This window comes from Nymphalis io, chromosome 23 (genome assembly GCF_905147045.1).
Source record: "Nymphalis io chromosome 23, ilAglIoxx1.1, whole genome shotgun sequence".
In the NCBI taxonomy this organism is placed as follows: Eukaryota; Metazoa; Arthropoda; class Insecta; order Lepidoptera; family Nymphalidae; genus Nymphalis; species Nymphalis io.
The window spans coordinates 6,847,390-6,870,161 of NC_065910.1; the positions used below are offsets into that span (position 1 = coordinate 6,847,390).

At 31.5% G+C, this 22,772-nt stretch overlaps 1 protein-coding gene across 1 annotated transcript in view; it reads left to right on the forward strand.

Annotated features, from left to right (window-relative positions):
• The window catches only part of LOC126777573 (zwei Ig domain protein zig-8-like), a 183,287-nt gene that overhangs the window by 29,391 nt on the left and 131,124 nt on the right, over positions 1-22,772 (forward strand). Inside the window, exon 2 of the mRNA XM_050500637.1 lies at positions 16,287-16,352. The gene's annotated coding sequence lies outside the window, so the exon portion shown is untranslated. The remainder of the gene's footprint in view (positions 1-16,286; positions 16,353-22,772) is intronic.

Here is a 22,772-nt window from a genome sequence, read left to right on the forward strand (position 1 = left end):
GATCTACCGATGAGAGGATTGTACTGAGACCGATTTATAAAACGGGCTTAATACTGAAATGAATAGCTTACGCATTTCGCTTGCTTCGGTACTCTTCCAATCAGATATTCAATTCGAAAACACTCTCAAACGAATTAAACGCTTAAACACATCTATTGAAACATTATTTTATAAGAATTATTTTTTAAGAATTTTAATTAATAAATAAATATATATATTTATAGAATAGAAAGGCGGACGAGCATATGGGCCACCTGATGGTAAGTGGTCACCAAACGCACTTAGACATTGGCATTGTAAGAAATGTTAACCATCGCTTACATCACCAATGCGCCACCAACCTTGGAAACTAAGATGTTATGTCCCTTGTGCCTGTAATTACACTGGCTCATTGACCCTTCAAACCGGAACACAACAATACCAACTACTGCTGTTTTGCGGTAGAATATCTTATGAGTGGGTGGTACCTACCCAGACGAGCTTGCACAAAGCTCTACCACCAGTAAAAATAAAAAAATATATATAGAAATCTTAAAAGAAAAATGTTTATCGTTTAATTTTATTACTTTAAACTATATAAAATTTGCTTTGTAGATAGAATATCGGAGAATTCTGAAGACGTTCAATTTCTATTATCGTTTAGATATCGTCGATGCGCCATTTAGGCGCGTTTTGTTGAAAGAAATCTTAGTTTCTACTGTATAGAAAATGTTTATAAAGAAAAATACTTTAACGTTTGTGTGGACAATATTGAAAAGATGAGCAATTATTATATAGAAAATAAATTTGGAATGCAGGTTATCAAGTTTAGTTTAAATAGTGCGTTTCTACTGCTTGGTTTATGTATTTGCAATACTTGTAAATTTGCAAAAAAAACCACAATTAATTATATATATATATATATATATACGTCTGGTGATATATTCTATTTAAAATTAATTACCGGACTACGTCTGCCATGTTTTGTTAGTATTGAATAAATTTTGACCTGCTTTTATTTAAATAAGCTTCAGTCGTGTTACTAAAAAATTCAGCACATAAGCCAATCAAAGGTTGATTTTAATCTATTTCACTACTTATTAGGCAATTTACCTATGAGATATAATTTAATAATTATACATAATTTGATAATATGGTATGGAACCTCTCAATCTTTGTTTTTTTTTAAGATTTCTATACATAAGTTGCATAAAGCATGTTTTTTTATTAATTATTTATTCTTAAAACTAATGGCCCAGTGAATTTTATTTAGCAGATGTATAGTCAAAAACTGATTCCTCTTTTTCTGTCACCATTGAATTGACATTCGAGAGAAAAAGACATAACATTGTTAACTAATCTTCACCTAAATGACATCTAAAATTAAAACCGTTAACTAAAGGGTTATGACAAATACTTTTCTCAACAACGCGTATAAAATAAAAAAGTTTATAATTATAATATAAAGTAAAGTAAAGTAACAACCTGTTAATGTCCCACTGTTGGGCTAAGGCCTCCTCTCCCTTTTGAGGAGAAGGTTTAGAGCTTATTCTACCACGCTGCTCCAATGCCGGTTGGTAGAATACACATGTGGCATAATTTCGATGAAATTAGACACATGCAGGTTTTCCTTTACCGTCAAGCACGAGATGAATTAATAACACAAATTAAGCACATAAAAATTCAGTGTTGCTTTCCCAGGCTTGAACCCACGATAATCGGTTAAGATTCACGCTTTCTAACCACAAGGACAACTCGGCATTTTTCAAAAAACATCGTCTAAAACTTTTCCAATTACTATCCAAATTCATTTAACCAGTTATTATTGGTTTCATCTCTAGAAAACATCTTACGCAAAGTGAAGCTTATCGAACAACAAAAACATCTTTAATATTTATTCTAGATGTCTGTGATATATACTTTATAACTTCACCTTGAAATTACATTGCGATTAATTAGTATAATTTGTTCGATTAAAGTCAATTTGTTTATGAATTAACTTTTGAATAAATTAAAACTTCGGATTTATATTTTAATGAAGTAAATTTAATTAAATACTATTAATAATTATAATCAATCTACTGCTTTATTGGTATAAAATTCTGTTTTAATTTTCGAATCATAACATAGTAGGGTAATTGTTTATTAATAAAGATTAAATTTTAGTGAAATAAAAATTCAACGAAATAAATATTTGCAAGTCTCATTACAATAAATATAACAAAGTAAAATAAATTTTAGTGTATTTATCAGTATTAGTCGGCTGGCATAAAACTTTCGTCCTCTTTTATATATAATGTGTAGGCGGACGAGCGAATGGGCCACCTGATGATAAGTCGTCACCAGAAATATTAACCGTTCCTTACATCGCTAATACGCCACTACCTTGGGAACTACGATGTAATGTCCCTTGTGCCCATAGTACCCTTCAAACCGGAATACAACAATATTAAATATTGGCGTATTAAGTAATAATGTTTGGCGGTATAACAATTATGTGATGGGTGTTTGGTACCCGAGCTTGTACAAAGCTGGTGAGGTGGCTTTGTGTAAGCTCGTCTGGGTAGGTAGCACCCACTCATCAGATATTCTATCGCAAAACAGCAGTACTTGGTATTGTTGTGGTCCGGCTTGAAGTGAGACTGAGCCAGGGTAATTACAGGCACAACGAACCTAACATCTTAGTTCCCAAGGTTGGTGACGCATTAGCGATGTAAGCGATGGTTAACATTTCTTACAAAGCCAATGTCTATGTGCGTTGATAACCACTTACCATCAGGTGGTCCATATGCTCGTCCGCCTACCTATACTATAAAAAAAGTCCTATTTTTGTATATCCAAAACTATATCATAATTGATATGACAAACAATAAGTTAATACTTTATTTTACCGCTCGTATTTGATATATAAACCTGTAAAATTGAAGTTAAAGTTAATAAAGATTATCTAAAGAAGTTTAACCTTAAATAGACAAATCTTTGTTCTTTGTAGTTTTGATCTAAAATAACTATAATAGTCGTTACGGATTCTTAAAAAGATGGCGCTTTGAATGTCAACGAAACTGCTATCGGAGTTTAGGAAGTAAAATGTATAATGTGGCATCATTTTGTATTATAAATAAAGATACATTAATCAAAAACTGATTATAGTATTTAATAAAAAAGAGCTGTGTATCGCATGGGATATATTAAAATGAGGTTTGTTTATTTTTATTAATACTGCAAATGGAATGGGCTATCATATTATTTCCAATTATTACGTCTGATGACTATTAGCGACCACGACTCATCAGGTGAAGTTAGATAGGAGGTTTTATTGCTTAACATTTCTTTATAAACGTCATCATTAAACTTTTTATGTAATTAGATATCTTGTTAATTTACTATTAATTAATTGAATACAACATTTAATGCCACTGACACGAAACTATTCCTTTTTTTGTTAAAGCAAAACCAAAAACTGAAAGCAACATTTTCATTTTTAAGAGTTCTTTTATAAAGGGTCAAAGCCTTTCAAATTTTAATTTAGAGATGTCCCCTGTAAAAAGGTTGAGAATGTGCTTTGGGGTATTGTTGTATTACATAATTAACCTTTTAAAGCCAATTCAGGAATATATACTTTCTTTTATAATTCTTGTGTTTGTTTTGTTCAGAATATTTATGAATGATCCGATTTCTTCCAAACACACTGTCAGACAATTTATCCTTAAGATTTTCTTATAATAAAAAGTAACAACCTGGTGATGGGACATTTACGCTGCTCGTCTGGGTTAAGGCTTCTTCTCTTAAGCACAAGGTTTCAAATATATTCGCCCAAGACATTGCTGCTGTTGGATTACCAACAGAGAAAATTTAATTTGCCACACAACTCTGTTTTACTGGACAATCTCGACTTTTATAGAACAATATATAATGCCCAATTTTATATTAAATTTCGTGTTTAAATAAAACTATGAAATTAATAAATATGGCCTAATTTAAATAGATGTAATTGAAATTTTATGAAAATTGAATATTAAATTTCTCTTTTGTTTATCAACTAATATAATTGAAATAAAACTAAAATTTCATTTAATTAACGCTATATACTATTATATATAATTTATGTTTTATTAATATTTATAAAGCTTGTGGCTTTATTTCGTTGAACGCACTCATCTTAGAAACTGCTAGGCATAATCAATATTAATCTTAAATTTCTCCTTTTATCAAAACTTTAAAATTAAATCATTTTTTCTTCTCTCCTTAAAATATAATATAAATTATCTTGAACTTTAAAGGCTTTGTGTTACTCATAAAGACTCAAGTCAAAAATATCACTAGTTTGAAATAAAAGTAAAATTGCTGGCAAACGTCCAGAGAGGAGCAAGTCTTTATTGAAAGAAAATCCTTTACGTTATTTTTTTAATATTTTAGTTACGGCCACTATGGATTCTATTATTACGGAGTCGAAAGAAAATGCTTGAGCATTTTAAAGGTTATTTATCAATAGACTATACCAGAGTTATAGATTTGTGCATTTATCAGTCTACCACTCGATGAATATACATCAGTTCTGTGTTTTCTGGTTTAAAAATATACAAGAGAGATAATATATTTGGCGTATGATGATCACTTAGTTCATGCATTTTAGTGATAATCAGTGGACTATATTATTTAGAAGAAAGAAAAATGAAGGACTCATAAAAACCATATTTTTGCTAAGAGCTTGACATGGTCTTCATATACTTGAAGAACACGAGCCGGGGGGTGGGTGTGAGAAATGTGTGTTGGTGTATATGGGATAGGAAAAAGACAATGGATTGTTACACAAGCCGAATATTAATCACGATGCTCGGGTGATTCAAACGTCGCAGCTCACACGAGAAGGAAAGTACTGATTATGTTATAGGCTTCACACCTCAAAATTACTATATGACGTAAGATTAAAACAAAAACAATTATATACTTCTTACTATGCCAAGGGTATGAGTGAAGATTTTCATGATGATGATCAATAAATGGTATTTTGGAAGTATATAGTGAATAATTAAATCAAGTCTATGTTTTATGAAAAAATATAATCATATAGACGTTAATATAATAATTCACTATTAATAAAATATAAACATACAACATAACCTATGAAAGTAACATACCCCCTATTATTCGCCTCAACAGCAATACATAATACATGCATGCTATTTTATGATCTAACAGTTTAATCAGTAAAGACTATTTTCGCTTGTTAAGTTTTATCAGCTTTAAGAAGGAAACATTAGGCTGCAGTAACAAATCATCTTAAGCAATGTACAAAGGGCTCCAAGCGATAGCAGAGGCACAAGTCAACCCGAGTTTCGGTAAATTATTGCTTATAATAATTCAAGGTAAGTCAAATAAATTAAAACTACTTATCGTCTTCGCATTTGCTTATACAATCTTGATTTAGACTGTGATTTGTTTTGAATCCATAAATGTAATAAAGTGTGCAATAATCAATCAAAGAATTTGAGTTATAATCTCTTTAACGAGATATTTGTACTTTTTTTGTATAGGTAGGCGGATGAGCAATTAGGCCACCCGATGGTAAGTGGTCACCAACGCCCATAGACATTGGCATTGTAAGACATGTTAACCAGAATATCAAGTACTGCTGTTTTTCGTTAGAATATCAGATGAAAGGGTGGTACCTACCCAGACGAATTTGCACAAAGCTCTACCACCAGTAAAAGTTCTATTTATACACTACCTATTTGAATGAAAATTTCATGTTAAGCGTGACTCATTCGTCAATACATTTCAAACTATAAGCGTACAAGTTCTTAGAATGTAATATTAGGTCCTTACGTATGAAATTAGTAGTTTCTCGTACTGACCATTTTGATCTGAAATATCTCCTCTTTGGTTAAGAATTCCAAATTCAAATTAATAAATTAATTTAGCTGGTACATTTGAGTTTTAAAACCAGTTATTCATTTGTTTTTTCCTCATTATTTTTTACGTCACTTATTATCGCACAATGGAAAACATGAAATATCGGTATATTTACGAGTACGAGTTCTACCGTGGCACCAGTGCTGCAGAAACAGCTCGAAGGATTAATGATGTGTTCGGCGCTGGTGTCGCAAAAGAAAGCACAGTACGTTTTTGGTTTCAACGTTTTTGTTCTGGAAATTTCAACCTTCAGAACCAACCCCGTGGATGGCCGAAGACCAAAGTGGAAAATGAAGAATTAAAGGCTATTGTGGAAGCGGATCCATCACAAAGCACCTCAGAGATGAGGCTGCAGGCTTCGGGGTAAGTGATAAAACTGTATTAATCCACTTGAAACAAATCGGGAAAGTAAAAAAACTTGAACGATGGGTACCTCATGAATTGCTGTGTTACTTTGCTCAACCGACACGATAATGAAGTGATTTTAAATCGAATCGTTACTTGTGATGAAAAGTGGATACTGTACGATAATCGGAAGCGCTAGTCGCAATGGCTGAACCCTGAAGACCCAGCTAAATCCTGCCCTAAATGAAAATTGACTCAGAAAAAATTACTTGTGAGTGTTTGGTGGACTAGCACCGGTGTCGTTCACTTCAGCTTTCTTAAATCTGGCCAAACGGTTACGACAGATATCTATTGTCAGCAACTGCAAACTATGAAGGAAGAACTAGCTGCTAAACAACTGAGATTGGTCAATCACTCTAGGCCACTGCTGCTTCACGACAACGCAAGACCACACACTCCACAACAAACAACCACTAAGTTAGATGAGCTACAAGTGGAATGTCAGCGACATCCACCATACTCTCCGGACCTTGCTCTAACAGATTACCATTTATTCTGGAATTTGGACAACTTCTTACAAGGAAAACAATTGAACTCCGATGTGGCAGTCCAAGCCACCTTCAAAGAGTTTATTGATTCTCGCCCCCATGGTTTTTGTAGTAAAGGGATCAGTGAATTAAATATGAGATGGCAAACGTGCATAGATAACAACGGTGCATACCTTGATTAACAAAATATATTTTACAAAAAAAATATTACTTTATATTCCTTCCCTACAAAACGTCACTTTCGTATTTAAGGACCTAATATTTCAAAATTTAATATTATTTACTACACATTTCATGCTTTTGGTTTTAGTAGTAGACCAACCGTAGGCGTTACAAGGCCAACTTCTATACCCAACGTACAAGAACCTAGTAATTTCCGTTATATATAACAAGTGGCACGGAATTCAACACAACACAAAGATCCCTCATGTGAATACAGATCTCACATTTTGCCAATTTCCAGTATATTATCTTGAATAAAAATGTCGAAGACGCCTTGGTTACAAATCGTAAAATATATTCAATAAATGCCTGAAAATAAAATATATAATTTTATCTATGGTGTCTTGTGTTGTCTTAGTTCTTAGACTTAGTCTTAGTTCTAAATAACTTTTGATAAAAACATGAAGGTTTATAAAATTTAAAACATATGAATATATAGTCAATTTTCAAGTGTAAAAATTATATGTGATTTATTATGATTTATATATAGATCTATTGTACAAAAACATATATTTATGAGGCCAATACTATAAATATATTCGTCAAAACCTGTGCATTTGCTGTGTCTGTGTGTGTAACGTTCTGTTCTGTACGACACGTCGTCTATCGAAGTTACTTTTTAAGTATGAAAACAAACTATTTATCAATCTTTAAGAAGGTAAGTTGATGATTGTATCGAATGTAATGTGTGTCAATGGGAATTGCCATTTTGTTTTATAAAAAGGAATTGGGTATGGTTGTAAAAAAGTAAATAAGGCCTGGCACCTTAACGACAGCAAAATAATATGACTAAGTATTGTTTAAAAAAATGGAAAAGTAATACGACAAAAATGAAAGGAAGTATGAAATACTAAAAGAAGGACGTTGTTCCTCCCATAGTTTTAACATCGATATTTTTATACCAATGGATGTAATATTACTTGAATTATTTATTAAATATTATTTATAGGATCTGTTACCTTTATAATCTATTTAAAAATCAGATTTATGATCAGCAATAAAAGGGTACAAGTGCTTATAATAATTTTATTATAAAACCACTGTTTCCCTTAATCTTACCGTTAATAATAATTATATAAATACAAATATATTCTTTGTTTTTACATCATTTTATAATTTATTCCTGAAAGGACGGCATCAAACCTGCAAATCCTCCGGTGTTGCAAATTTCCATGGTGGTAATCGGTCTTAAAAACTTCTGCCACGGTATTGACATTTATAATTTATCGACATAGTCCTCGCACTAGTTTGTTTACTACAATGACTGCGAATTGTGCTGTTTACTGGTGGTAGGGCTTTGTGCAAGCTCGTCTGGTTAGGTACCACCCACTCATCAGATATTCTACCGCAAAACAGCAGTACTTGATATTGTTGTGTTCCGGTTTGAAGGGTGAGTGAGCCAGTATAATTACAGGCACAAGGGACATAAAATCTTAGTTCCCAAGGTTGGTGGCGCATTGGCTATAAGCGATGGTGTCAACCATTTCTTACAATGCCAATGTCTAAGGGCGTTTGATGACCACTTACCATCAGGTGGCCCATATGCTCGTCCACCTTCCTATACTATAAAAATAAAAAAAAGAAATGTGAATTGTGCAATGTTTGCGAATTTTAATGTGCACAGGCGTAACGACGTGGTTAAAAATTGCATTGCTAGTTTTTGATGTGTTCTTCACTTCTCGCAAATATGAAAGAATTTATTGCACTGGAATTCCGCGTATTGCGTCTCCAATTATACTTAAAATGTCCTCAAGTGGTACTAAAAGTTTAATTAAAAATAAAAATAATAAGTTGATAATGTAAGAACTAGATCTCAACACGCAATCCGCAATGCTCGTAAAAATAATTCAAAGTCTATCAGTTTCCCGCCATAAAGAGTATCTGTCGATGTTCTGGTTGCCAGATTAAAAATATAGATTATTATTGATAAATATAAAAAATGAAAGTCTTCAGTAGTATAATATTTAAAAATAATTCGTATCTCGATTTGTATTATATATTACAATCTGACTAAGTCTTACAATAAACATGTTAAGAACATTTACAAAAGTACAAAACCGACACATTTCTTTCCGGAAGGTATCTCAGAAGAAATAGAGTAGAAAAGCCTTGAGGTTTATTTTGAATAAGGAGAGTACAACTAATAATTTTATTTTATGATAGGTGGCTTGACAGGCAAATGGTCCACCAGATGATATATGGTCACCATTGCTCAAAAAACAAAAAATTTCTTAATGTTTTCTTCTATAAGACCACACAGAACAATGTATCTGAAATATATCATAAATAAATACCGATATTCTTTAAAATATTTCGAGTGGTTTAAAAGTACAAAATCTACTTTACAATGAGTTCAAGAGAGAGAATTTGTAGCATAGAAAATATAACGTCTGAAGTTTTGTATAAATTAAAAGTTTTATATATATATATATATATATATAAAGTTTTGTGTGTTTTGTTTAGATCCTAAAAAAAATATTTTAATATTTTCTTCTTTAAGAACAATACTTTGTCACATGTTTGTAAGCGAAGTTTTTGCATTTCTGTTATATATATTTTACGGCCTCCTTAACTAGCGTGTAAGCCTTTGCAAATTTCGCAAGAGATATTTTCGGCTAATTACCGTTTGTTCTAACTAATGTTCTTCTTTTATTATTCTCTTGTAATTATCATGCAGCTAAAGTCGCACACACTCATTATCTTTTGTTTCAGATTTTTATGAACAAATCTGGCTTCGTGTAAATTGAAATTTTTTTTTTTAATTATAAGAATAAATATTCAACAAAAAGTACGGTTTTTCACACATACTTTGGAATGAAACATTCCAATAAATTTGGATTTCCTTTCGCTTTATTATCAATACAAAGGCCTTTAATAATACGTGTGGAGAATTATTATCCAAATATTTTCTTCGATCATAAGAAACAAAAAAGTTTTTAAGCTTCGTATGAATTTTAAAACTAATAACAAATACTGTTGCTATCCTAAACGCTCTTCCATATTAAAAAAAAGACTCACGTGTTTTTTTTTTAAACTGAACATGTTTTCATAATAGTTCAAGTTCACTTCGAATAGAGTTTATAATCGTTGTGATGTTCAAAAAACTATTACTGCTATCTAGATTTTTTTGACAGGCTTGTATAATTGAATTTTATGTAGTCTATATAATATTCAAGTATAGTTGGATATAGTTTGCTGGATATAGAGAACGGTGACATTTGATTGAATTTTTCTACATATTGAAATGCACGGCCATCTAGATGTACTCTTTATCAGTTTCTAGTACTAAGTTGTACTAGATATGGTGATGAAAACTTTGATGGTGAGTGAGCTAGTGTAAATATTAAAGGCACAAGGGATGTGACATCTTAGATGCCATGGTTGGACAATTGATGTTGGAAATGGTTAATATTGCTGGTGACATTTTCTATGGCAAAGTTGAACATTATATTAAAAATGGCGCTTTAGGAGTTGTGTCAATATAACTGTGTTCCAAAGGATATATTTTGTTTGAGTGAAAGCGCGTACATGTTTTTTTATACCGTAGTAAAATTTTCCTAAATAAATAATGTTATTATATCTTAAGTAGAAGCCCTTTATGACTTTTTTTTTAATTTTCTCGTATTCTTTTGTTAAATATGACGATTGTGTACTTGACATTGCCGTGAGGCAATTACCTCAGTCGGTCTCCTTTAAAAAAAAAAAACATTTTGCCCGCCGTTTTTGTTGTCAAGTTATTGTTTGCCACAATAGGCGACATTGTGTTTGTTTGTCAGACGAGAAAAATCCCTTTGTCTTATTTTTATGCGACCTCGGTCCAGAGAGCAATTACGTCACTTTGAATATTTTAAGATTTGAACTGCATTCAGTTAAGATTGAGACAATCGCCAGCAAAAAGTATTACAAAGTTGATTAAATGATTACTTTGATGTGTTGTTTTAATAAAAAATATTAATATATGACGTTTTTCTTTCTTTCTATTTTTTTATTATTAGTTTCCATACGTAGCTGCGCACACATGTGAAGCCCGGCGGGCAAGTGTTTGGTGTCTTACTGTATCTGTGACTTTCGCATACTTGTAGTATGCAAAGTTTTATGATAACAGGCTTAGTAGTTAAAACGTTAACAAATTAACAAATTCAAATTTGCATTTATAATATTAGTTAGGATTATATAAAAGAAGTTTAAAGTCAGAGCGTTTAAATGGACTAATACTAAGCCCTCCCTTTGAGGAGAAGTGATTTAGTTTGATAGAATTTCAACCAGTTTCATCACAATATTCCTTTACTGTAGAACTCGAGATGAATTATGAAAACAAATTAAGCACATGAAAACTCGGTACTGCTTCAAATTTGTAAATTAATTATAAAACATATTTAGAATACAAAATTGAATATTATTATAAATCTTATGTTTGAAAAGGAATATTAAATAAGATTTATCCAACACGAGAAGTAAAGGTATACTTATAACTCCAAGTCTTCGTGTCAAAATTTAAATAAAAGATATAAAACCGCGGAGTTCATTTATGTAGATTTTCATTACATATAATATAAATTTAATTGCATAATATAATAAATAGTTGATTATATATTTAATTTGTAAAAAAGTGTAACTACATAATCCACAATCCGAATGAATTTAAATCTGTGACAAGACGATTCAATAACGCTTAGAAGAGTTTACTTGAATAAAGTTTATAATTTTTGTTAAAAAAGCACATAAATAAAAACAGCTACGTATGGAAACTAATAATAAAAAAATACTGCTTTGACTTAACTTCATATCTATTATATTTTATATATTATTATAGATTCTGGTTTCATTTAAGCACTCGACATATTTCGAAAAGTCTACTATTCCTATAATCCTGGACTGGGTGTATCTAAATCAGTGATTGATCGTTGACGTCGAGTATGAAAACATAAATAAAACCGGTTTGTATAAAACCTGTATATAAATAGGCAAAAAGAAAACAGTTTAGTATCTTTTATTTCTCTGTTTGTCAACCATTTTTTGTTTGTTATCAATTGACCAACTGTAGTGTTATTATCAACGAAAAAATTGGCAATAATTGTATTAAACAAAGTGTTTCTATAATTGTTATGATCAAATTTGCATCAATGGGTTCAATCAATAGCACAAGCGTTTTCGAAATTGGAACGTTTTTTTTTTTTATTTGGGTAAAAAATCCAATTATATTGTAAACCTACATTCGATACAGCAAACACGTGTAATAAATATTTTATTTCCAAAACATCCTCTCAATAGTATATATTTAGCCATATAGAGTTAAAATTAAAAAATATATAAAAATATCTTCTGCCTTATTTTGGCATGGACCGTGCTCTACTTGGCATGATTCTAGAGGACCATGTCTCATTTTTAGAAATAATCACTAAATCAAACTAAGAAATAAATTAGACACAATACAGATTATAATAAAGTTTGTGAAATTTTCAATCCTTTGTCTACAAATTGCCCAAAAAAAAGTAACATAATGCATACCATTTTGTTTTTAAAGATTTTATTATTGCTAACAGAAATAACGCAGAATACTTTTATTTGTACGCTTTATAGTAGCTTTGACTCTTCGCTAACTGTAGCTTTAACTATATTTACATAAATATTGACTTTGTGTCTGTACATTCGATTTGAATATATTTATAAAAATCGTCGTATCGATTTTAAAATTCGTATGTATTTTTTTTATCGTATCGAAGGCAGGAAGACTGATAAGTGGATCGCCTGATCGTAAGTCACCACCGCCTATACAGTAACAGCTTGTGAATGTCCCACTGCTGGGCTAAGGCCTCCTCTCCCTTTTAGAGGAGAAGGTATGGAGCTTATTCCATTACGCTGCTCCAATGTGGGTTGGTGGAACACATGTGGCAGAATTTCAGTGAATTTAGACACATGCAGGTTTCTCACGATGTTTCCTTCACCGTAAAGTTCGAGATGAATTATAATCACAAATTAAGCACATGAAAATTCAGTGATGCTTGCTCGGGATTGAACCCACGATCATCGGTTAAGATTCACGCGTTCTTACCCCCGGGCCATCTCGGCTATATATCATAACGTTAACGACGTTAAACATCATACATATATTAACCAATCCTTACATCGCCAATACGCCACTAATCTTAGGGACTTAGATGATATGTCTCTTGTGTCTAGTTTCAATGGTCCACACCCTTCAAACAGAAGCACAACAATTAAATTACTTAGAACTGTTTGGCGGTAGAATACATGATGAGTGGGTGGTACATATCCAGCTTAAACAAGTCCCTGTCACTAAGTTATATAGCGGCGTTGCCCTGATTTGACGATGAAGCTAGGTGGATAGGCTCGTCATATTAATGTTAATAATGTTTTTAATGAGTTCAATACATTACAAATTAAAGGGTTGAATTACAATTTGTGCTATTACAATTGTAATGTTCAATTCAATTTGTACATATAATATATCTTAAAAACCATTGATCATAAAAAGTTAAAGTTAATACATCAGTAACTATAATTATTTACCAAAAGCCTAAGTTTATAAAGTTCATTGAAAAAGAACATTCTAAAACTAAATATTAATTTATTACATAACCAAGTTACATAAGTAGCCTATATCAATGTGTCTTACAATGATACAACAGCAAAACTGGTTACACAAAACGTAACTAAGAAGATATACTGTTTATATACGTAATACGATATTTTTCCTAAAATGTTTAAGACATACACATTAACCTATTGTTATATTTACAAATGTATATATCAAGCAATTTGGACGTGCTTATACGAAAAAAAGCCGAGATGGCTCAGTAGTAAGAACGCGTGAATCTTAACCGATGATTGTGGGTTCGAACCCGGGCAAGCACCACTGAATTTTCATGTGCTTAATTTGTGATTATAATTCATCTCGTGCTTTACGGTAAAGGAAAACATCGTAAAAAACCAGCATGTGTCTAATTTCACTGAAATTCTGCCACACGTGTATTCCACCAACCCGTATTGGAGCAGCGTGGTGGAATAAGCTCCAAACCTTCTCCTCAAAAAGGAGAGGAGGCCTTAGCTCTGCAGTGGGACATTCACAGGCTGTTACTGTTTGTTACTGTTAAAGGAAAAGGTGTCCATTCTGATGATGATTATTATACCTTATTGATAAATCGGCCAATTTATAGCTTAAAGTCAGTTTTAGTTGGGATATATATAAATAATGTTCTATTACTGGAGGGTCTTTGGACGCGATATATATACGATCCCATACCGAGGACAACATCGCAGTGATTTTGGTTGGTAATCCCACATAATTATATCACCATCGCCAATGTATATTAGCAGTAGTAACCACTTACCATCACGTGCCCTATTCGCCTACTTGAGCATATGAAAATTCAGTGGCAGTTGCAAGGATTTGAACCGGCAATCTCCCGTTAATGTATTTTGTAAGATCTTAGTTGTCAGTTATCGCACTGGAAAAGTCAGTAGACATAAGTATGGTTGACTAAACACAGTTTTCAGCAAAACATGCGGAAGCTAACAATCGATTCCACCCTGAAAAGTTGGTCTTTTGAGAAGAGGAAATCATTGTCAAAGGTTATCCTTTGCGATTTTTGCATGAGTACGTGTGAAGTGGAAATCCGTCAAGAGCTGTCAAAACAAAACGTGAGGTGTTAGTAAAGCCGTATAACTAACGAACGTTAACTGAATGAGGTATTGCAGCTATGACAATTTCAAAAGTTTATTTTTTATTTTTATATCTAACCAATATCCTGTTCCGTGCGATACATATGAGTATTAAGATAGGCAGATGAGCAAAGATAAAGTCGAGATGGCCAAGTATGTTTGATTATAATTAATCTAGAAAGAAAACATAATTAAAAAAACCTGCATGTGTCAGATGACATGACGCCACATATTGTGTATCGACTATAGACTGATTCTTTGGTTTACTAGCTAAATATAAGGCCGAAGAGTCTAAGGTCCTGGTACAAACCCCAGGTCGAGCCAATAAAAAGCTATTGGATTTTTTGTCGAAGATCTCGAAAAAGACTCAGTAGTATCCCGGGGTCTGATGGTTGGAAGTCGATCCGTCGGTCCAGCGCCTGAACTCTTTCCGGTCAAATTGCCGTGCCATCGGATTATGAGAGTGAGTTTATACAGAGTGCATCTGTATTGGCACCCACACGTATGCACTATAATATGTCCTGTACAGTTGGTTAATCTCTTTTAAGAATCTTTCTGGCCGTGAGCAAAATTGACCAGGAGAAGATCAACATCATCATTGACTCTTGGAACAGTGTCGTATATAAAGCAATAAACCTTCTGCTCGGGAGAAGATCTGTGTACAGCATTAGGACATTATTTTACAGGTTCTTTTATCGTTATTTATAGCTATTATCATAGTCAGAACAATAAAAATAAATATACCGACTAAATCAACACAAAGTCAACATTTTCTTTTAGATTAGGATCTATTGAACATGATATCGTCTACCCAAACGTTGTCTGGATGAAATTGTTTTATGAGTAAGTCTTTGTACCAACTTTGTTTCAGTATTCCTTGTCTATTTTTTGCTCATGATTTGATGTACAATAAAGTCTATTTGTATTGAATTGTTAGACCCACTCTTGATTTGCTACTATAAGTATATTGTACGTCCTAAGCGAAATGGCGAAATTAAATTACATGATTTTTTTGTTAAATAAAAAAGCCTTCATTTTATAATACATTGAGCAGGTAATACTATTTTATTTTTAGAATAATTTAAAATATTCCATATTTTTTGAGGTCGCGATTTGAATTAAATAAAAAAATATGCATTGTTTTGTGCTAATATGTATAAATAAATAAAATATGTATTTAAAACAGTTATAAATATTTTATGTACATTTGTGATATATAAATGTAAGTTATGATTTGACTCGAGTTGTATAGTCACTAGACCAAAGAGATTTGTACTATGAAAGTGTGCATAACGATATTCTTAATATAAAAACTAATTTTCATTTTATTCATTGTCCGACTATAAAGTTATGGTCTCCATTCTCGTGATTTTTAAAAGATAAAGGGCATTTCGGGTATAGTTTAAGTATATAATATTATCTTGTAAGTTATCTTGTAAGTTAAACCCGCTTTAGCGTAATGACGTGACACGCGTGAAATTCACGTTCTTGTACGAGTATATCATACAAGTAAATAATAATTTGTTAAAATAATAAAAGCTATCAAAATATTCCCGAAATTTCTAGGTATTTCTACGTATTGTTTGCTTTTTACAGGTACGGCTCGGGATATGTTCGTGCTTCCTACCACACGGCTTACCCTCTTACTCCTAGTTCATTAGGGTGAGTAATTTAATAATAAAAAAATACTTGTAAAAATCTATTATGCTTTCAAAATGCTGTTAAGATGAGCTATTTGATGGTGTGACGTAAACTAAAGCTTGTAACGTTAGCAACTCTAAAGGGGTTATATTATAATTATTAGTATTCATTTACTTAGTAGGTAGATGAATATTTTTTATTTAATTATTTTTACAGTATATTATAGTATAGTAATATATAATAAAACCGTAACAAGTATATAATATAACACGTAAATAAATATTTTATAACAGTCACTTTGTAAATTTACTAAGCACTAAAATGTAAACTACACATAGCAGCAATATTTCTCAGCAAGCTGGTGACGTTATCAAAAACGCGATAGTAATTCCTTACTTGACTTGAAACGTGCAAAGTGAAATATTTGACGTTGAGAAACGACGGTAACAACATATTTTATAGCATTTTTTGATAAAAAATATAAGCAATTCCCTTGGCGGTGGGTACCACCCACTCCATATATATTATAATAAACAGCAATATTTAGTATCTTGTTGTGTTCCGGTTTGAAGGATGAGTGAGCAACTTCAGCCACAAGGGACATAACTTCTAAGTTTGGTGGCGCATTGACGATTTACGGAATGGTTAATATTTTTTACATCGCTAAGGACTATAAGCAGTGGTGACCACTTACCATTTACCCACTTGCCAATCCGATTACCATTTACCCACTTGCCATTCCATCTACCTATTACATAAAACAAAAACTAGGCAGTTATTTATTATATAATAAACATCTTAATCATTATTTTTCGTAAAAAGAATGTCCGCTTGTATACAATGAAACTAAAAACCGGCTACGTGAATCATAGTTAGTAGTAATAATATTTATAATGTCCCACTGGGGTAAAGCCTCATCTTCTCTTGAGGAAAAGACTTGAAGCTTATTTCACCACACCACTCAAGTGGTGCAACACGTGTACTAGAATCATCCGACACACAGATTCTTACAATGTTTTTTTTTTTTTTTATAGAATAGGAAGGTGGACGAGCATATGGGCCACCTGATGGTAAGTGGTCACCAAACGCCCTTAGACATTGGCATTGTAAGAAATGTCAACCATCGCTTATAGCCAATGCGCCACCAACCTTGGGAACTAAGATTTTATGTCCCTTGTGCCTGTAATTACAATGGCTCACTCACCCTTCAAACCGGAACACAACAATATCAAGTATTGCTGTTTTGCGGTAGAATATCTGATGAGTGGGTGGTACCTACCCAGACGAGCTTGCACAAAGCCCTACCACCAGTAAATGTTTGTCTTGATGGCCTAATTTGAACGAGCTATATTTAATATAAATCCAATAAATAAAAAAACCATATGTTAAACATATATACTTACCATACATTCCCTTGACGCCATTGAGAAATATTTCTCTGCAAGCTGGAGACATTATCTAATACGCGATAGCAAGTTCTGACTCAACTTGTACTGAGTGAAATATTTAACGTAAGATGCTGAATATTTATGTGTCTTATACATTATATACATTATTCTGTAAAAAATACATTAAAGTCCTATATTTCTTATTAAGGCATTTCATATTTTACAGGAATACAAGTGCTTAATTTATATTAATTTTTAATCAAACCAAAATGAATACATTAAAAGTAATTTACAAATAATATTTCCCGACGAGCCAAGATGCAAGTTAGTTTAAATGCGTGAATCTTAATCGATTTGCGGATTCAAATCCAGGCAAGCAGTACTGAATTTTTATGTCCTTTATTGGAGCAGCGCGGTGGTATAAGAAGATAAAAACAAAAAAAAACAAACAAAATAATGCTGTGTTTTATGTTATAAATTAGTTAGTTATTAATTATTATTTTAAACAATATAAAAAATAATATAATTCGTTATAAATCACATGCCGCCCAGTAAGCTATTTATATCACATTAATATCTTACAGTGCTAATAAGTAAATGACGGTGACGAATTACTCAACGCAGCTCATTTAAAAATATGCCATAATTAAAACAAAAAATACCATCGCCTATATTACTTTCATTTATTTAAAAAGTTATGCTTCGTTTTACGTCGTCTAATTTCCGTGTAACATAAAAAATATTAGTTTACAATTATGCCAGTGTAACTACAGGCACAAGGGATCTTAGTTCCCTAACTTAGTGACGCATTGACGATATAAGGGAGGATTAATATATGGTTACAGAGTCTATGTCTATGGGCCATCGTGACTTATTTTCATTTTATTCTTTTATATTTCTTGATGGTAAATGGTCGACAACACCCATAACCATTGGCATTATAAGAAATATTAATCAACTCTTACATCGTCAATACGCTACTGACATTGGATACTAAGACGTCATGCTTCGAAACGCAACAATAGCCCTTACTACTGTTTTGCGATAGAACATCTGATGAGTATGCAGTACTTTACCACGCGAGCTTTCACAAAGCCTTACCACCAAGTCTTGCCATCAGGTGGCAAGTTGTTCGCCTGCTGAACTATTCAAAATATATATAGTTATTTTTCGTAATACATAATCTATATTGCGTTTAACAAATTAATCACTTATCATTATTTTACAAGAAAGAAAATATTCACTTATAAATCACTGTCACAATTCTCTTAGCACGCTAGTGATATTATCAAATACGCGATAGTATTTCTCACTTCAGCTGTACGACATGAAATGTTTGAAACGTGATTCTCTAAGGAATAACACATTTCTGAGCTGCAACAGTGTACGTATAATGGCGTTGGCGACAAAATACTAAAATTTTCGTGATATCTTTTCACGGTATATGTATGACCCATTTCGGTGCAAGTTGTTCAGAATGTAAACAAAAGATTGTTGGATATAATTTATTTTAAGTATGACGTAACTTTGGTAATTTAATATAGGATGGCTGATCGGTAACGGGTGGTCAAATGGTAATTAACGACCACCTTGGCATTGCCACAGTCAGAAATATTAACCATTTTTCATCAAACCATCAAAGTTGTAGCTAATGGTATTTGAGGTAGAACCATCTAGTCGCACTTGCATCTTGTATAAAGCTTTACCACCGAGTGTATTAAAATTTCAAAAACATTACAATATTTATCAATTGTTAAAACTACTACAATATTACTAAGACAGTTATGTTTTTATATTATTATTATTATGCAAATGGGAGATTATCATAAGTGGAGTTCGTTGACCTTCAATCTGGAACAGCGTACAATTCCTTATTATAAAGTAAAATGTTTTCATTAGTAGAATTTGCATTGTTCAAACGATAGCATGATTTAGAACTTTTTGTAATACGGTGAAATTTTTCATTAATATGTAGAATTTAACATTTTTTACTTATTAAAATGTTGTCCTTATTTCATAATATAGCTGTATTAAAAATGTTAACGTTCTTTATTTAAAATATAATATTCATTAAAATGTATTATTTAAATTTTTGTATATAATTCGTTTTAGTTTGATTTTATATACATGATATGTGTGAACATATTTTGAAAGCATTTATTTATATATATTTATATTTATTATAAATTTAGTCGAATATGTAAATATGTGTGTGTAGACTAGACTTAGTTTTTATTTTTATTTATTGGAGAAACTTTATAGACTTGCAACATTATAGGAGAAAGTTAAAAACTTTAAAGTTGCTTCTCATATTTCTTGCTCTTGGATTTATTGCAAGCCGGTTTCATTGTATACTCTCGTTAATGCGTTGTGTTTATTTATTAATCGATTTCATAAAAGGAACAAAATTTTAATCCAGATATTATATAGATTTCTTAAATTTGTTATTTTAATAATTGTCAATTTATCATATATTTTCTTTAAGTGGCTGAAATAAATTGTAGCATTGAACTAGAAGTCCTAACCGATTTAATATATAAATTATAACTTATCATAAAAAGTAACACTGGTTTCAAATTTCTCTGCATGTATACAAAATTTGGTGAATTTCACATTTCACTTCAAAAATTACCTTAATTCCGGAATATTTTTAAAATGTATCAAATATTTTAAATAGTACAGTACACAAAGCTTATTAGAGCCATTTAGATCGTTTTCCGTACACTTAATATATATGAGAATTTCATCAAAGGTCTTCACAATACAAATGTGGAACTGAAATTATATTACGCGATTTGCTTGTTTTGATTAATTTTGATCAATTCGGACGCTCTAATTGAAAATTCCGGTTGCTCTTTACAAATATCTCTGATACTGTTCATTACTTGAGATTATTATAATTTCATTATTTAAAGACTAATACGTAATATGATACGATAACTATGACGGAATAGATAGGTGTGCATGCCAAGTACAAAAACTCAAGATGCATTCACTATTCCTTAATTTTTAAATCTTTTTGGGTCGACATCCGTCACAACTGGAGCTAAATCAAACACAGGTCTCATATGATATTTTATGTTCTCCGAGTCATTTTCATAACTCCGTGCTAAAAGGGCTTTAAGCGCCACACAAATTGTCGTCAATAATTTTCGACCTTTTGCTACAGCATTTATTCTTATAACGATGTTACAATTAGGTAAAATAAATTGGTGCTAATTGATTCGCGTGATATCTGAATCACGCAGGAAAGATTTTTCCTTACTACTTATACCTAAGATTATATAATGGAAGAAAAAATAATGAAGTGATCACTTACAGCGGAAAGATCCAATTTCTTTTGTTCCATTAATCATTTTCTCTCCTGAATATATCAGACATAATCATTATTGTCAATATATTGTTGTTATGAGTAACTTAGTAAATATTATAATAAACAGTATCAATGGTCTCCTCACTAGACTCTAGTGCTAGCTTGTAATCTTGAGTCTCGTATCTTCAGTTCGACTAATAAAAGCTATTGGAATTCTCAGTAATACAAACGCTTCGGACAAGTCAATTTTATGAAGCTAAAGATAGAGAATTGCACTGTTCCTTCCATCACACGTAAATCACACAAAATTCATTTTATTCCACCAGTGCATTGACAAGTTTCATAATTTTAACTTGCTTTGCGTTGATAAAATTAGTAGAATATATTGTATGCATATTACATATTATGGTAACAATCATGGCGGAAACATAATTAAGTACAATATTGGTAAATGTGTATATAAACATTTGCTTAATGTCATTGATTAGTGATCAGTTAACCATTAATTAAGTTTCTGATGTTATAATGGGAGCGATACATAAATCAGATGTCGTATCTGGATCTGAATTACTATATTTATTTAAAGATAAAATATGCAATGGAATCATATATTTCACTCCAATAAAAATGGATATCAGAAATTTTAAATGTAATTTTTAACGAGCATTGGATCCCAAAAATTTATATAATGTATTACTGATATTTCGAAAGGAAGGTTTTTATTCCCGATGATGGTTTTAAAATTACTTAGCCATAAACGAGCTCGAGGAGGTTGACGCATCAGCTCGCTTACTTAGAAGTAGATTTAGGTCATATTAACTGGCATAGACTTAGACTTGGCATAGACTTGGTTGTTTGAAGTGTGAAGAAGAGTGTCCGCGAATGTGGTCATCTCCGGGTATGAAATAAAAATAGGAAAAATGTAACCTATGTCTTGCCTTGGGGTTGCTTGCTTTATATACATATTATAAAAGATTTCATCAAGATCGGTTTAGTGGATTAATCGTGAAAACGTAACAGACACACATACAGAGTTTAAGTATAGTTAGTTTAGTTATAGAAGTATAGGCTATAAAGTTCTCCTAAAATTTATATTGGATAATAAATAACATTGTCCTTAATTTTCTCATTGTAAATATTATTTTTATCAAAATTATATTTTCAGTCTACATTTGACTAAATCAATTTACTCACTGTAAGCTCGATGACTTTACTGATTACTGTACCAAATGAATTCATAAATACATTCCTAAGTTAATTATATAAGACTTTTGGTATAACTACAAACTCAGTGAATATCCCAATAATTATAACACGATTTAAGTCAAAACGCACGAAGTTGCTCCAACATTTCAAACAATAATTCTCGCTTACAAGCGTTATCTCGACCCTTGTTATACAATAATCTAACTTGTGTAATTCTGTATCTTTAGCACGCAACGTCTTGTGACATCATTTCCATTCTACTACGACATTTTTGATACCATAAAAATGAAAAACAAGTTTTTTCGAAATTGTGACATAAGTAAGGCAATATTTATTTATAATATTAACCTTTATTTCAGCCAAAAGACGTGTTATTAATAAATTTATAGCTATAAATACAACTACCGTTGTAAAATCTAATTGTGTTAAATTTGATCTTGTCTTCTTAATTCACTCGATTAAAATAAAACAATTAATGAAATTTAAAATATTAAATTATTTTAAGTAATTGCCTAAAATATTTTTATCTTAATG